The sequence below is a fragment of the Populus euphratica genome, unplaced genomic scaffold (assembly GCF_000495115.2).
Source record: "Populus euphratica unplaced genomic scaffold, PopEup_1.0 scaffold93.1, whole genome shotgun sequence".
NCBI classification, from domain to species: Eukaryota; Viridiplantae; Streptophyta; class Magnoliopsida; order Malpighiales; family Salicaceae; genus Populus; species Populus euphratica.
In genome coordinates, this window is record NW_011499873.1 from 925,663 (window position 1) to 937,873 (window position 12,211).

Consider the following 12,211-nt stretch of genomic DNA (forward strand, 5'->3'; position numbering starts at 1 on the left):
GAAATAGTTTGAAATATTTAAAAAAACATAATTTTTATTAAAAATTATTATTTTTAAACATAACAATATAGTTATCATACTTTAAAAAATTTAATAAATATTATATTTGTAAAGTATGATATGGTGAAATTTTAATATTTTATCTAAACTACTGCTTGATTAGATCTAATTATATTAATCAGTTAATTCATTTATATAAAAATTATAATTTTACTAAATTTTTTTAAATATATTTTATAAATTAAAATATATATTTTTATCCAACTTATAAACTCAAAAATAGATTTTAATCAAAATCTTCTGCAGATTATTATTTATATGTAATGGGATTCTCAGTAGTAGGAAACATCAATTCATCATTTTTTTTTTAAAATTCACTATGCTAATGACCCAATTCATACCAAATATGCATCGCAAATTTGTGTGCTGGAAGTGACATGAAGAATTCAAACTAATGACTCGGTAAGATGCAAGCCACCTCCCTGGACCACTTCTTTTTATGGCAACATCAACTGCTTTCTGCTATTGAAATACTCTGTTGTTTTGTTGTGAAGCTATTTTAAGCACGACTAATGGCTATGTAAAAAACGTGACATAATTGTGGCCCAAAATCAAGACGAGAATAGGAAAAGATATATACGAACATACCAAATGGAACCACCAGAGGAGGCAGCGGTGAGTCGAGGGGGGTTCTGAAAAAGACACCACAACTTGTTTTTCACGTGCTATGCCGATCTGGTCCAGCTTTCTTCTTCTTTCGCCTTTTTTTTCTTCGTCCCTTTCGTTCCAGGTAATAATTCAACGGTGGGCGGTTCCTCGTTCATATTCAAATACTTCGACTCGTCAATGAATTACTATGAAATATCAAGAAGCACATATAAGACAAGGAACGCTAAACGAATCCAAAGAATCGACGCAAGTAATCTTGTTAAGCTTGGAATTAATTTTCAAATGATTTTATGAAAAATAAATTAAAAAATACTTTTTAATATTTTACTATAACATTAAAAATAATTTGTAAAATGACTTGTTAGTGTTTTTATTTTTTTAAGCTTATTAAAAATATTTTTTTTGAAAAATTATTTTTGTAAAAAGTAAATTATTGAGAAATGGATTATTTTATGATATTTGACAATATCATGAAAAATAAATAAATATAAAAATTAAATTAAATCAAATTCTAGAAGATAATATGAAGGGAAAAAATAAAATATATATATATAGTAATTAAAAAATTGAAGAATAAATTTGATATGATAAATAAATAATATAATATTTTATAATTTTTTATAATTTTCAAAAACGTATAGCTAGTCTAAAATTAAAAAATAAATATTTTATATTAACTAGACTTTTTAATACTAAATAAACATAAAAAAAAATATTTTTAAAAAAACCACAGTCCCCCTATGTTCTTGCTTCGGATAGCTTTCTTCACGAGGAGCAGTGAACTTAGTTCCGAAGCCTGCAATTGACGGCTAAAGGGTCATCAGTTTACGGCATATCCGCTGAAGCCTCCGCCCAGCACTCGCATAGAATTACTAGACCAGGCCTGAACCACAGGTACGGACAGGCCTGGGTCAGGTGCGCATCTTGACGTCAGTGTAAATGGCGATGATAAGCAATCGAGAACGAAACTCCCGCCTTTGCTGATGGTTGGATTTCGCCATTTCGGGGTCTTAAATTGAAACTTTTCATCACATAATTGTACTCGTTTTCATTTACATTTTCTTGCGGGTGGAGCTAGCTAGCGAACACGGTGGTGTGGCTTCTGGATGCCTCGGCCCTCGTGCGCCTGTAAACTAGAAACGCCGTCTTCTGACAAACTACGAGTTTGATGGCATACTCCAACCACAAAACACAAAAGGGCCACCGCAAATTAAAGTCACAATTAATGGACATATGTATAATTCTTTTGCAACTCTTTTTTCTCAGATTTAAATCTTCAACCATCCACTCATTGCATTGCCCGCAAGCAATTTGTCTAAGCGTCTGTGCTGCAGCTGGGATGTGTTTCTGGAAATTTTTAATTTTTAAAAATTATTTTAATGTTGATGTTAAAAATAAATTTTTTTAAAAAAAAAATATATATTATTAAAAAAAAATCTCTTGAAACTTAAAATCAATGAAGGTGACAATGTTATCGTTTCAAGAGATCTAAGAATGTAAGCAATGAGCACAAATGCAAGTTGCTTGGCTGACGCGTCTGTAATTATTGTTTTTCTAGGAAATTGATTTTTTTCACATAAGTTAAAACATTATATTACAAACTCATAATCAAAGCAATCTTAGGCGTTCCTAGTTAGTAATGTCTCCGTGGCACTAATTAAGTCATTTGATTAAATTCTCCTATTAAATTATGCTAGGTAAACACTTAAACTTGACAAGAAAAGCACAATATATATTGATATTTATTGATAACTATTTTAGAAATGCCTGGGTTTATTGAAGAGAAAGACAAATGTCTTCATCACCTTATAAGTAATAAAAAATTTTGATTGAGAAGCATATTGGTAAAAAGAATAGGTGCTTAAGAACCGATAATGATTTGGAATTTTATACAAGCAAGTTTGATGAGTTTTATAAGAATGAATAGTTTTTTAAACATTATATTTTCATAAATACACCACAACAAAATAGAATTATAAAATGTATGGATATGATACTCTTGGAAAGTGCACGTTGCATCCTTTCACAATTGCATTATCAACTAATTTTTAGATTAAAATAGTTAACATGACTTATTATTTGATAAAAAGAACTTCAATAATATTTTTAAAATTGACGACTCCATATGAACTATAACCTAGTCCTTCAGTTAGTTATTATAAACTGAGAGTATTTGGTTATCCTACTTATACTCATGCTAAGAAAGATAACTTTGGGTTTGAGAAAAAAGAAATGTATATTCTTAAGCTATGCATCTAAGATAAAGGGGTATCGATTATGGTATGTTGATCCCCAATTACCTAAGTTTATCACTGACATGGATTTGATCTATGATAAGTTTATTATGTTTAGTAAGGAAAATGAGTTGACTTTTGTTTATATTGAGATGTGTACTAAGGTTACTAACGAGCAGATGTAGCTTAAGGTTAGAGCTTTAGATATAATATATCAAGATGTTTCAGTCGAACTTGTTAAAGAAATGATGCATGATATAATTAATAAAAATGCACCTAAAGAAAAACATTTTATTATTGCAACAAGAAGGCAAGAAAATAGATAAAAGTATTAATTAAGAATGGTTGTGCTGATTTAGTTAATTTTACCTTGGACGTTGCAAAGAATCTTGATGATCATAAGCCTTGTTTTTAGAAAGATGTGATTTTTTACAAAGAATCTTCTCAGTAAATGTTTATTATGAATGAGGAGATTGAGTTTCTTTATGGGAATTGAATATGAGAACTTGTTAAACCACCATAGTACAAAAAGATTGGTGGGTGTAAATAGATTTACAAAAGAAAAGATATAATTTTAGGGGTTAAGAATACAAAGTGTAGAGCATACTTAATTGTTAAGGGCTTTACATAAAGAAAATATATTAACTTTAATGAAGTGTCCTATTTAGTATTAAAACATAGTTCTATCTATGTATTATTTGTTATGGTTGCTTTGTTTGACTTAAAGCTTAAGTATCTAAATATCAATATAACTTTTTTTATATGGTAAGTTGGAGGATTGGATGATCTATATGCATTAGTAAGAGGTTACATTGCTCAAGGTCATAAAAAAAAAAAACCATATGTGCTTATTAAAAATGTCATTATATGGTTTGAAGCAGTCATCGAGGTAGTTACATTGCTCAAGGTTTGATACTTTTATACTTGAACATGATTACTTAAGGAGTGATTATGATTGTTTAGAAAGATCTCAAATGGTTCATTTATGTGTTTATTATTGTATGTTATTGACATGTTGAATACCTCCAATAACATGTTTGAGATCAACAACTTAAAGGATTGATTTAGTGGTGATTTTTAGATGAATGATTTGGGTTTAGCTAAAAAGGATTTGGGGATGGAGATATATAGCGACTGAAACGCTAACTAATTATACTTATCCCACATGAAGTATTCTCAAAAAACATTTGAGCATTTTGACGTGTAAGAGAATACAAGCCAATATATACTTTACTTACAAACTATTTTAAGTTATATGTAGCTTTGTCACCAAAAAATAAGGAGAAGAATGAGTATATGTCATGTGTTTCATATACTACTGTAGTTAGAATCATTATATATGCTATGATCTGCCCTTGTCCAAATATTTCACATGTTATTAATGCGGTGGCAGGTTTGTGAAAAATCCTAATAAAGTTCATTAACAAATCATGAAACTGATATCTTGTTGTCTTAAAAATACTACAGATATTGGTTTGATATATGACACTAGTAGTGTTAGATGCTTTGTAAATTCAGATTATGCTAATAATTATATAATAAAATATCACCGATAGGTTATATTTATTACTTTCTCAGGGTATGTCATTAGTTGGGAAATAATTTTTACAATCCAATGTTGCATTGTCTGTAATTGGGGCTAAGTATATAACATCGATAGAGGCATCAAGAGAAGCTTTATGACAAAGAGGTTTGGTTGGTAATATTAGTTTGTCACATGAAATGTATATTAATGCTTAAATAGATTGATTTTAAAGGAAAGTTCTATATATTTTTTAAAGATATCGTGGATCCCTGAAATATGGTATGCTCTATATAAATTTCTCATCAAGAAAAATAATCATATTCTATATAATCATCATTGTATTTTCTATTATGATTAAAAACTATTTGATGATTTTTTAAAAAAAATTAACTTTATTTTTTATTTGTTGTTCACATATTGGTCACACTTTAAAATTATGAAGTTAGATTTACTATAAAATTCATTTAATGCGTTGATTTTAATTTATGATAATATGTGTGGTCATATTTTTTTATTAAATACAAATATCTTTTATATTATTAAAATACTTTTACGAGAAGGTTTTATTGAAAATATGAAAAAACACCAGGAAGACAATTATTCTTTTAAATGAAGGCATTCATGCTTGGATGATGGTTTAAGATTAGCCTCATGAAAACCTTGTATTCCCTGGGGAGGTTCTATCCCATGGAAACACTTTTTGATGGATCTTCGGATAAAACATGAAAGAATTGAAATCTTAGATCAAAATACTATGTATAAATGGTATGAACTGTCTAAACAAGAATTCTTGAATAGCGAGTAACCAGAGCGATTCCTCACTACATCAAAAAATTTTCATTAATGAAAGATGCAAATCCATTGGAAAAATGCAAGCACGATTTGGGGAGGGTTTTTAAACTATTTTTCATCAAATAAATTCTATGCTCCATTCAACTAGTTTCGCGTTCGAGTCCCAATCAATCCCTTATAGCCATCATAGCTAGTATATCCAAAACAAATATGACATCATATATATGCCAGCAACAACAAATAATAGAAATGTTCTCCTTCCCTGCCTCCTTAAATCATCGAAGTTCATAAGCACTTGACATGAACTCACAGATGTTAAAAGAAAAGAAAGTTGCAGGCCTTCAATCATTGAATAAGTTGTTTAACTAACAATTTGATCTTTTGCGAACAAGTTGTATCACCTTTCACTATCTGCAAAGAGCTAGGTCTTAATTGTTTGTGTTGGAAAATTAACCATCCCATAAAAAAAAAAAAACCCAAGGTCTGGTTTCATTATTTCTTGTTATTTCCCTTAGAATCTATCACATTCACATATTCACTGTGTTAAATAATCATATAAATCATATATTGAGACCTTACCTAACAGTTTAAGCTATTAGTTTGAGTTGATTCTTGAACATGATACTGGAACCTTAATGACCAAGTGGTCACGAGTTCGAATCTCACCACTCCTATTTATTTGATAAAAATCAAGCATAAGATAATATAGACTTGTACATGTTTCAAGTTTAAATGACTTTCACTCAAGAGGATGTCACTTGAGGGGGTGTGTTAGAGAATAATATAAATTATATATTGAGACCTTAACTAATAACTTAAGATATTAGATCGAGATGATTTATTTGACGCATTAGTCATAAGTCATTCTTACGAGGTAAGTTTATCCCTGCAAATACAACAAAGAAGCTCGTGAGTGGATTGGACATCACCGAATATCAACGACGCCATCAATTGGATTACGACATAATTCACCCCCAAGGTCTAGTTTCATTATTTCTTGCTATTTCCCTTAGAATCTATCACATTTACATGTTCATTGTGTTAAATAATCATATAAATTATATATTGAGACCTTACCTAATAGTTTAAACTATTAGTTTGAGTTGATTCTTGAACATGATACTGGAACCTTAATGACCAAGTGGTCACGAGTTCGAATCTCATCACTCCTATTTATTTGATAAAAATCAAGCATAAGATAATATAGACTTGTACATGTTTCAAGTTTAAATGACTTTCACTCAAGAGGATGTCACTTGAGAGGGGTGTGTTAGAGAATAATATAAATTATATATTGAAACTTTAACTAACAACTTAAGATATTAGATTGAGATGATTTATTTGACACATTAGTCATAAGTCATTCTTATGAGGTAAGTTTATCTCTGCAAATACAACAAAGAAGCTCGTAAGTGGATTGGGCAGCACCGAATATCAACGAGGCCATCAATTGGATTACGACATAATTCACCAATGAAGAGAAATAAGAAAACAAGCACTTAATACTTTTCTTCCTAATCATTATAATATTGTTTTATGTTTAAAATATTTTAATAAAATTATTTTTTATTGTTAATTTGGATAGGCATCCTTTCATTGCATGATTTTGAAATTACCATTATTTAAATAATAATTGACTCCTTTTCTATTATTAATTTGGATAGGCAAAAGTGTTTTACTCCCTAATTCCCTTGACAAAAATAAAGTTAAGTTACTAATCGTTTTCACTTAAACACTTATAGTAAAAAGCACTTCATTATATGGTTTTTCACTTTGATGTGCCATCCCCTTAAGTAGAATTTCACCAATATTTTACCAGAATTTACTGGAGGGGATCCATTAAACTTTTATTTTTCTTTGAAAGGAAAAAAAAATGGTGGTGTGTCGATGAGAAATAATAATAAAAAGATAGTTTTTTTTGTATTTAAAAAATATTTTTTAAATGTATTGAAATTTTTTTCTAATTTTTTTGTATTTTTTATATTAAAAATAAATTTTAAAAAATAATATATATATATATATATATTTCAATGAATTTCTAAAAAACACGTCTAAATACAGGACAATATAAAATGGGCCTTAACAGCGACCAAACAAAGCTAAACATAATGACAAGTCTAACAATGGTACGTACCAAATAGCACCCGAAATAATAGTTGTTGACAGGACTCAATCCATGTGGCATCATGCGATATGTTAACAATTTTCACGGGTGACATGGCTGACAGGTTATTATTGAGGTTGTTGAAATCAATTTGAACAAGGAAGTGATGAAAGGGTAGGGCACCCGTTCTGTTTGTTTTTTTTGTTTTTCACCAGAAAACGACACTTGTGCTCATACTCAGACAGTGAGACCCCTACACGCCATGTATTTGGAGGGCCCATATTAATGATGCCTTGATCGCCTCAGCAGCATGTCGCCCGCTTTCGAGGACCACGAAGTGATGGACCGAAAGCCTTTAACTGGCCGTAGAATTGTGACAAGAATTGCCCGAAATGTTGCTGCATTTTTGAAAGATCAACATGCTCGAGAGAGTCCCTCGTACACGGAAAGAGACCATCTGGGCCTACGGACTGCTTAGGGAGTTTGGAGATAATGTCATGAGTTCCAAGGACGCCTATAGCTTAAAAAAAGTGATACCGAACTTCTAAGCAGCTTTAAATTAAGTAGGTTGATAATTTAGTTCCATCAAAGACATATTTTTGCTGGGTAGTTGATGTGAAAAACTCAATTTGGTATTTAATATCAGGAAAGTCAGAGTGATTTATAGCTAGTATCTTAAAATATTTTATTTGATTGGTGTAGGGATGTTTAGATATTTAAATTGGTAATTCTGTAGAAAGTAAAATTATTATAATATTTTAAAGAGATAAACTTTAAAAATATATTTACTAAAAATACTAAGAATAAAAATATTGTAAAACTTAAACTTGTGAATGTATTCATGAATGGTTTTTTTATACGGACAATGAGCTAAAAAGTTATTTCAAGGGATATTTTAAAAGATGTTGTATTGAAGGATCTTGTGCCCATTAAATTTGAGTCTTTTAGGATTTTTTCATCCGTTAAATTTGTATTCATTGCAGAGCTATTATCACAAATAGTTTGATATTTAGAAATATGTTGCAAATTATGTTTTATAAAATTTTTAATATTTTTATAAAAGGTTATTTTTTTTATATTTTAAATAATTTTGAAGTGTTGATTTTAAAAATAATTTTTTAAAAATAAAAAAAATATTATTTTAATATATTTTAGCAAAAAAACAACTACAACTGCAATATAAAACAGCCAAAAAAAAACTTATTTTACAATCAATTGCAAAATAGTTATTTAAGGAAAAAACAGCTACTGCAATATAAAACAGGCAAAAAAAAAAAATACAATCAATTGCAAAATAGTTATTTAAGGTTTTGATATGTGAAAAGGCGACAGACTTAATCAGAATGTGCATTACAGTATAATGAAATCACAAGGAAAAAAAAAGAGAGATTAAAGGTCCCCAAGCAATGAAACCGCAAGGAGAAGTTAGTTTTCTTGGGTCAAGGAAAGTTAGCGGAAACTAAGAATAAATTAAAATAAACCTTTAAAATAAAAGTAAACAAATCGATATAACAATGTAGATAAATGGTCAAGAAAGACAAGGCTATAGAGTTATAACATAAGTGCAAAGCATGAAATTTGAAAGATATTGTATTGAAATTAAAATATTTTTTTGTTTGAAAATAAATTTAAATAATATTTTTTATTTTTTAAAATTATCTTTAATATAAAAACATTAAAACCATTTAAAAACACAAGTAAAAGCAGACGAGTATTATTGGTGATTCATGCAACGTGTCGGCAGGTAATCAAAGTTCTTCTAGCTGTACGATTTTTTCACAAAATATCTGTACAGGTGTCGATAAGAGAAACCCTCTGCTCCTGGGATGGGATGTCCGCTTCGTAAACGTGAATAATTTCTCCTCCATGACCACATCAATGGATCTCGTACTCTACGACTACCAACTGGCGAAATGTACGTGCGTGGATATGTTTGGTAATTAAAAAATGAAATGATGAGAATAAAAGTGAGAGTTTTATTTTGGTTAAAATGAAGAATAAAAATACATAATTTCATTTTTATGTGAAGAGGTGTGAATAAAAAATGAAAATGATTTTTTTATAAAGAGATCATATCATTTTTATTTATTGTATATTAATTATTTTTATAACTATCATAACTAACCGATATCACTAATAATAATGAAATTATTGTTTTTTTTAAATAAATAAATTATTATTACTGCATTGCCACTATTTTACTATTTCCATCGCTTTTCTTTCTCGATACTACCATCATTTATATTTTAATGACTTTAGTTCTCTTAAATTATTATTATTCTCCTATCATTTATTCTTACTCCTTTTCTTTTACCACCATTAAAATTGTTATTATTACTTTTATTATAATTATTATTAATGAAATCATTTGATGAATTATTATTTATTTATAATTATTTCACACATAATATTGAAATTAAAATGTCACTTCAATTTCTTCATGTAATTTCCACCATTTTATTCATAATAATCAAAGAGCACCTTAGAGCCGTCCAAACTTCAGAAACGCACTATTCCATTCTCTCCTATGATTTTATATGTTTTCCATTTTCCTTTCTTTATTCGTTTTTCTAAAAAGTCGTGCTTGATGGTTTTGGCTTACGTCATCCTTCTCCACCGACGGAAAAATAGAGTAAGGGCACTGCTATTGCCAATGAAAAAACGGGTTCGAAGGTAGGAATGACTAATTTCAAATTGACGCTTTTATTCATGTTTTCATGATAAATTTGAAAAAAAAATTATTTAATATTATGTTAATAATTTTTTTTATAAATATATTATAATAATTTTTAATTTTTTTTTAATATTATTTATTTAATATTATGTTAATAATTTTTTTATTTTTTATAAATATATTATAATAATTTTTAATTTTTTTTTAATATTATTGCATCAAAACAATTTTAAAAAATATATAAAATTAATATTATTACATCAAAACAATTTTAAAAAATATATAAAAAATTAATTTCTTTCAAAAATATTTTTATAATACAAAAACAATCAATATCCTAATCCATTAAAAAATAAAAAAAATTACAATAACATGTATTGTTTGCAATATACCACAATGAAATTTGGACTTGGTTTCTTGTTTCTTGTTTTTTTTTTTAATCTTTTTATTGAGACAATTATAGTGCTATATGAAAATTTTGATTTTTTTAAAATAAAACCAAATCATTTTTTGTTAATTTTTTTTTATTGGATTTGTAAATTGAAAAGATTCTATCATGCTCAGAGTCTATCTTGAAAAAAAAAACGAGAAATAGAAAAAAATAATTATAACTTGCTAAAAATAATAAAATATCTTCACACATGATTTATTTCTTCTATTTATATTTATTTCTTTAAATAAATCTAAAAAATAAGATTCCAAGATTTACATAAGATATCTCTTTAAATTGCAGCATCAAAGATTCAGCCAACCGTTCAAGAAAAAATCTTAACCATTCTCAGGATTTGATAAAAAAATTCAAATTTTTGGAAACGCACCGGGTCGCATCGTTCATTTTTAGTTCGATTGATGACTTCTTTTAAACTTCAAAGCAATGACTTTTAACTTTAAAAAGGCCGGCAGGATCTCGGGATGGGTCGGACCAAGATCTTTCATCGTTTTCTTTTTCACTTTGACTCTACGGCTTGAAACCTGAAGGAGCACGTAGTGTATGGGGCCTCAACGGCGCAAGATTTGTTTCCTTTAGCCGGGGTGTGGACTGCAAGGATCCTTGAAAAACAGAGGCCACGCAGTTCTGGTTGGCAAACAGAACCATATGTAACCCTATTTTCTTACAAGCTCCACCCCTCTTTGCGACGCAGACATTTGATGAGGAAATCGCAGCTCTGAAAACGAAAATGAACAGTGCAAGCTTTTAACATGGTCATCCATAAAACTGGTAGATATTTCTAGAGAGAGGAGTATCGGATAATTCTGTATTCCTCTGGTCTTGTGATTTGAGTCTTGAGTGTTCCGTTCTCTAGGCGCTGGGGGTTCAGAAAAGAGAATAAGAACTTGCACGCTTCTTGTTGTGGACCTAAAACTGCCTTGATGCTTGAGTGCTGGGCTTCGGTTCTTGGATCGAGGACGTCAAGATCCATTTGTTAAAAAAGGAGCCTGATTTTGTTCTCCCCTGCAAATTCGCAACTGCATAAATTAAAATAAAATAAAATAAAGATTTTATTTAAAAAAAGGAAAAACAAATTTTAAATTTAACGATATTGAATAAATATTATTATCTTGTTTTTTTTTAATTCTTTTAATTTAGTTTCTTATTACCTTAAAAATTATAAGAATGTTTTTAAGCATAAAATTAAATTTAACTTTTTAGTATTTTTTCAATTTAATATAAGTTTTACCATTTGAAAACATACATTTAATTTTTTAATACCAATCATATTATCTTGAAAAACATATTGTGTTAAGTTTATTATTTGATATTTAGTTATTGGATGTTAAGTTTTGTGGTTTTTTTTCTTGTGTTTTTTATAATATTATATTAATTTTATATTCTGAGTCATATGAAGCTAATCTAAATTAATTTTATTATTATCTAAATATTTTAATTTATTTTTTTAAAAAAAATTAACTCTATCCGGAATATATATACAGACACCACTCTAGCACGCATTTATATGTTGTGGCGTGGGAAGTTTTTTGATTTCGACACTGTATGGTTGGTTGAAAGTAAACAAATCCCCGAGCTTTTTTATTTAATTTATTTCATGAGGAGCCCATGCGTGTCGTCTGCTAAATATTGAGAAATTTGCCACGATCAACTTCACCGTGTGTGCTTGTATTTCACAAACTTAATTCAGGAAATATGTGATATTAATTGCTCCAATATTGATACTTAAGGATATGTGATGCTTAATGTTCAAAACTTATTATAT